Here is a 7386-nt window from a genome sequence, read left to right as displayed (position 1 = left end):
TATGTGTGTGTACGTGTGTGTTGTATGTCGTACACTTTTTAGATTAATTAATTATAATCTTCACCGTCTCGAGTGTTAATCAATGTGTTATATTTATTAAGCTGTTTCCCTTTCTCTCCCTTTCTCGTCTATTATATGTTTGATCATTGATTATAATTACGACGTAACAATCAAGATTATAGGTGTAGTGAAGCGTACGTCTCGTAGTCGATGTTAAAACGACGGAAAAAGCAGGTTATTTTTACTTGATCAATCGGATCTTCTTTGCGCAGTGGCGTAGACGACCGACGAGGCCGAGAGAAGAAGGAGAAACGCTCATTAACTCCTTCAGAGTTCGTACTTATACTTACAGTATATTCATACAGTATATACAGTATTACATTCATACAGTATTACATACAATATATACTAATATATGTATACGAACCCGATACGAGAGCTGTCGTCAATCGCCTAGATCAACTGAATCCTCAAGTTTGCGGGAACACAAGCGCGATATTTCTTCTTTGATCTTACTGGAGTATATGGTTTTACGTGTTATATTTGGCGCTTACAATACTCATAAGCATTATTTGACCTTGTTTAACATTTGGCAAACAATAAGGATGAAATGATTTCCATGAGCGTTACGAGTATCAAGTAGAAAACACTTTGGACACTTTAGATTATTTTTGCTCTCCCGAGGCCAATTTCCCAAATTCCCTCGCTGACGCGTCTTTTCTTTCGTATATGCGAGATACAATTAATATTCATTCTTTCATTCTCTCTGGAAGGAGGGGGAGGGGAATCGTCGAAACATCTTGTAAATTTAAATACCTGAATATATATTCATACCCATATAGCACAGAAAGATTGCAGAACATTGCAGAAAATGGTTTCACTGAAATATTGCAATATAGGTAGTTGAAAGGTAGAACGTTAAAATGTTCGCTTTTTGTTATATTGCAACGACATTCTAGCAATTTTGCAATGTAATGCATTTAATTTTTTACGAAGACTCTAAAATGAAATCTATTTTCTGTACATATATCTCACTAACTTTAATTTTTCTACAAATCGCATGCATGTATGTGTTCCGAACAACAAATATTATCCTCTTTAACATAACAATACAGTCATTTAGTAAGTTAATCATGGCTTAAGTTAATCGCAGTGATTGTTTTAATTCGAAGTCACTCCGAGTCAACTGAAATCGATTAAAAAATGACGGTATGAAATTTATTAATAAATTCGGGCGCTTATTTTTACGTTCACATCAGACATAAATATCATCGATCACATAATTAATATTTCGATAAATCGTTTTCAGCAATTAATTGCTTATCGTCTTATCCGATAATTGATTGCATCCAAACTCAATATTATATTATACAATATTTTTATTTCATATTTAAAATAAATATAAAACTTATTGCACATTCGGTAGACTGCACTAGTGCGCATTGAGTGCGAACTTTTTCGTTGCCACTCATTCGGATTGTGCGCATTGTATCAATGCGATCAAGTTTGCCGTATTCGGCAAATGAAAACTGACCCAGTGTAATGCTGAATTTGTATTTGAATCAACCGAATGAACCGAACATGTTCAAGAAATGTTGACATTTTTGCCAATATAGTTGATGTTCGAACAAACAAAACTAGTTAGGCAACAAAAAATTACAAAATGGTGAATAAAGAAAGACTAAAATTATTTATTATAAATGAATTATTACAAACAAATAGTAGCGATAATGAAATAGAAGATATGTCATGTGTAAGAAAAGAAGAAAGGCCAAAAGTTAAAAATTACGTGGACATCGTGAATGAATATTCGGACAAAGCAGTATATAATTATATATGATAAAAAAAATACTTTTAATAATGAAAATATTTATGTTTACTATCATTAGTTGTAATATACATTATTAGTTTCAAACTTAATTCTGCACCAGGTCACATCAATCTAGTATAGTTCTTCATTCGCATCGTGTCAGGGCAGCCTGTGTCAGAGCAGAACTAGAACCACGTCAGTGCATATATACCGAATATTTTAACTAACGAAATGGCCGTCAAATAATAAATTAATAAATTTTTTATTTAAATATAAAAATTGATTGTATTAATTATTATATCATAAAAACTGTTAAACCAAAAGACTATTACATAAATATTGTAAAAAATTATATTTTTATATTATTGTAATAATTAAAAAAATACAGTTTGCAATATTTCTGAAATATTACAGGCATATTATTAATATTTTGCAGACATATTGTTAATTTAGACATATTATTTCTGTAATATCTCTGCAATGTTGCAATCTGCAACATTGTAGCAATATTGCTTCAATCTGTGCTATATGGGTAAATACAAGTCGAAATTTAGTGGAGGATAATTAATTGTACTGATGGAGATTAAATCCAAATTAAAAAAACTTCACTAATCATATAGAAAATTAGATTTCGATGAAATAAGTTGGTTTTCACATCCCAACAATATTATGGTAATATTGCAAGCGTTGAGTAATATGTTGCTGCAAACTTTTGTGCTGTATGAGATATAATATGTAATTTAAAATGTAATGAACAAAAAGTGTCATGGACACAAGATGATGATGTTTAAGTTATAATGTCAATCAAAGATTATCTGAGAACACACAAGTTATTACACATTATTACTTTGATATATTATTGTTTCAAAATTATTCATTAAATCTTGTGTCTATAACATCTTTTTATCATCGCATTATTATATTGTATATAAAAAGTAATTCATGTCACTACAGAGGACCCAATTTTCCATATAATTTATTAGTGTGGAATCCAATTCCATCAACCAATTCGAAAGAATTGGTTTCGAATCAGCATTTGAAAGAAAATCGTTTGTACCCGTTTATATCTCTCTTATTGAGATAACCATGTTTTGAAAAGGTGTACGAAATGGAGATAGCAATCACAGATATACATTAAAAATATATCAAGAATGAGAAACGCTGTATGTGAACCCTTTGCAGTACATTTTGGTCCCATTTCGATATCTTGAAAATTGGCTAATTTCCCAATATGGCGATTGCGCAAAAATTGAAAACGCTGTATTTCCCTTTGAGGACAAACAAAAATAAAAGAGATATAAACAGTACAAACGATTCTCTTTCAAATAGCATAAATGAAATTAAAAAATCTTAAAATTACGCATTAGCCATTTTTTATTTTTCACTTTTTATTTAACTGTTTGAGATACAAACGAAAGACAAACGCGCTACGATATCAATTTTTATTTTTGATAAAGTCGAGCGCCAGGTTCACATTGGTGAACTGCATGTGTGCCAAATTTGATTTTATATTGAAATATTAATTACAAAGAAATTTGAAGTTGAGGAGACAATTATTGTCAGAAGGATGGAATAAAAGTCCATTATCGAATTATCATATCGGACTCTGTGAGGAGTATTTTAAGAAGCTTGTTTCAGCCGGGTAATAATGTATATCAATATTAACCACATCGCTAATTGGCTAATTTAAATAATATAATTTCATTGGTAAAGCAGTTAAAAATTATTAGGAACCTCGATCGACGTGAGTGCACGGTATATGCAATTGAACTGTGTGCATGAAATGCGTCGCTCCCAAAGTCCGAACCAGTTGAAGACAAGAACAACTAAACATCACTTATTCTAATGATTTTGTAAATGTAAACGAATTTATTTTGAATGTAAAAAAATGGATTTTCACGCGTTATAGACGTAATTTGTGACCCTTTCTCTTTCTTTCAGCTATGATAACTTAATGTTGTCATCTCAACCTGAAAATTTTTTTCGTAATTAATATCTCATTATAGGGTATTAATTTGGCACATAGTTCAGTCTAAATTAAGAGCCCAAAAACGAGCAAAAAAAACCCCTTTTTTAGAATCACTCTTTATAATTCACCTTGAAATCAATATCCCCATAGCAAAGAGTCAAATTCACGTCATAACATAGAATCATATAATAATCGGGAAGAAAATATGATGTCACTGTGAGAGTGTCATAACAAAATAACACATGTTACAAAGACATTCGCACATCACCATTGATTGTTGTGATGTAACTATAATTATATGTTTTTTGCTATAGGGATAAAGATGATGATACATACGTAAAAATTCATACATATATAAATTTAAATTATTTTAAATCTATAAATGCAACGACGGAGATTTTCAAGCAACACAAACTTCGTGTCCAGCTCATGCGAAAAGCAAATTAAAAGCAAATTAATATTCGAGAAGCATAATGGTAATTCTACTAAAAACAAAAAAGGAAAAAAAACAGAAAAGCGGGAGAATTTATAATATATATATGAGATATAAAGTATGAAATACAGAAAGAAACATATATATCTCTTGCGAGCGGCCACCGACAAGACTATTAAAGACCGATATCCTTACAGGAATTGGCGTCCGTGTAAATATTGATTAAAAGTTAAAAACTGATAATATTGTACTAATTTTATGATTTATTAGTTTAGTAGACATATTTATGCATTTAAAACTCAATAATATTCGATTTTTCTTTAAAATTATATGATTTCAGTGTTCAAAGTTTGATTCTCAACAGAGGTGATAACTGCAAAGAAAAAATTGTAATTTTTCTGCAATATATAGGATATATAGGATACTATATAATATATATAGGATATTATTATAGCTTTATATAAGTTTGCATATTTATTTGGAATATTTATATAAAAAAATTTTATATAAAAAAATCATAAATTTAATAATGCATGAGGCAAATATTTATTATTTATGTTAATAATAACCAATTTATATCAATTATCGATAATGTCAGCATTCTTCAATTACCTCGGGGCCCTTGAGACCCTTTTTATACCGCCGAAAATTTGCCCAGATTTTTCGACGGTCTTTCTTATTAGGTGCATTTCAGCAATGTAAATCTGAGATGCGAGCTAGCAGATGGCGAGTTTGATCATGTGATTTTCAAGCAATCCGAATGCCAAGAATTAATTTTGAACACTATAAAGTTGCGCGTAAACTGTTCTTTAAGATTAGATTATAAAATGAAATTGTTTATTTTTAGAAATAAATAAAAAATATCCTATTAATTGAAAATATCTTTCGCTTGACTAGAAACTGATAATAGTCTTATATACTAAAAATAGATTGTTACACATGAATGGAGCAGACTCATATGCAAGGTGTGTTTTCTTAAAAGAAAATACTACATTGCAAAATAAATTTCAGCAATTTATAAGTTATATCACTTGATTTATATTCATTAGAGTCTTTAATATATTAATACAGTTTGATTTTATTTCATTCTATATGTGCAACATAAGTTTTGATCTAAAAATTAACTAGCAAATTCTTTGTTTTCAAATATGTAACTTCAAATTCATAAAGAGAAAAAAAATTAAAATTTACTTTCCTCGTTAAATATTAAACATAATGTATTCCATCAATTTCTATTTGATAGCATTTGTTTGAGCGTTTGTAGACTCAGACATTATAACAGTTCAAATACATTATTTGTAAAATAGAAGTATTAAAAGATAAATGTACGTTATGTTAACGAATCAGTTGGATATATTATCATAAATATACAGATTATGAATTTAATTTAGGCGCAAAAATCTGCATTAGCTCTGCGAACTCGGTCTTTGAATCCGGAAAGGATCGAGTAGCTCCATTGGTTCTAGAAATATTAATAGGCAGATGAGGAATATGATCAACACGATGCTACAAATGCTTTAAAGCAATTTTTGATTGGTCAATTGGTCAATTTGTAAAATTCTTTTTCCTAATTGATCAATCAAACGCTTCAAAGCATTTGTAGTGAGACTTTGACCGCAGTCGAAATATAGGAGAAAGATGCGAGTTGCCGATTTTCGAGCAAATGGACGCCTCTGATTTGCAATGCCGAACGCACCTAGAGTATATTCGGAGAAATGAATACTATTCGCGCTACGGATGCAAACGCTACGCTGTTCATGGAGCCAATAGCGCGATAGCATTAGCAAATTCCATGAACGATCCTAAAGTGGCGTTGGTAGCGTTTAATCAGAGAGATTTAATATTCGTCGAGATTAAGTAGGATTAATGTAGGAGATTAATGTAGGAGATTTTATTTTCAATTATCAATCAAATTTTTCTCTATAATTTAAATTTTTAGGGTTTTGTAAAGTATACGTAAATTTTTAATTTTCTCGTAGGGAATAACAAAACGGAATCTCAATTGCAATCTCTAGGATGGCTTGTTGCTAGGACGGAGTGAACAGCACAGAAAGGTTGCAGAAACATTGCAGAATGATTTCACTAAAACAATATTGCATGATGGTTGCGAAACATTGCTGAATCATTGATACAAAATTTCAATAATGTCCGCTTTTTGTATTAGATGTACAACTTTGCTTCCGCCGTTTTCCTATAGATGGCTTTAGCGGTAAGTGATGGTCGAAATAAATAGATCATAGACGTCATACAATAAACTTGGGCATCTGTCAACGTAACCCCATAGAAACATTAGTCGATTTATGTCTGCATCATAAAGTTATTCTCGATTGAAAATGTCAGTTTACAAGCAAAATTCTCGTCATTTGCGGGAGGTTTTAATTTTTTGCTTCAATATGAAGAAATCTGCGGCTGAGGCTCATCGAATGCTCTCAAATACTTATTGTGAGGCCGCTATTAGTGAAAGAACGTGTCGTGAGTAGTTTCAACGCTTCAAGAACGGTGATTTTTGACGTCGAAGACCGGCATAGCGGTGGAAGAGAGAAGATTTTCGAAGATGCAGAATTGGAGGCATTACTTGAGCAAGACTCGTGTCAAAATCAAGAAGAATTGGCACGATCATTCGGAGTGACTCAACAAGCCATTTCAAAACGCCTCAAAGCCATGGGAATGATTCAGAAGCAAGGAAATTGGGTGCCGAGAGATGTTGAACGGCGTTTGTTTGCTTGTGAACAGCTGCTTGAAAGGCAAAGACGGAAGGGATTTCTGCATCGCATTGTGACTGGGGACGAAAAATGGGTTCATTACGATAATCCCAAGCGCAGAAAATCATGGGGAGTTCCCGGCCATGCTTCCACGTCGACGGCCAAACCGAATATTCACGACTCCAAGGTCATGCTCTATATTTGGTGGGACCAGCTCGGCGTAGTGTATTATGAACTGTTAAAACCGACTGAAACAATCACAGGCGATCGGTATCGAACGCAATTGATGCGTTTGAGCCAAGCATTGAAAGACAAACAGCCGCAATACAACGAGAGACACGATAAAGTAATTTTGCAACATGACAATGCTCGATCCCATGTTGCAAAAGTGGTCAAGACATACTTGGAAACGTTGAAATGACCCCACCCGCCGTATTCTCCAGACGTTGCTCCCTCTGACTATCATCACTTG

Source organism: Atta cephalotes, assembly GCF_000143395.1.
Source record: "Atta cephalotes unplaced genomic scaffold scaffold00054, whole genome shotgun sequence".
Lineage (NCBI taxonomy): Eukaryota > Metazoa > Arthropoda > Insecta > Hymenoptera > Formicidae > Atta > Atta cephalotes.
The sequence above is the reverse complement of the archived record's forward strand: the minus strand, read 5'-3'. Positions refer to the sequence as shown.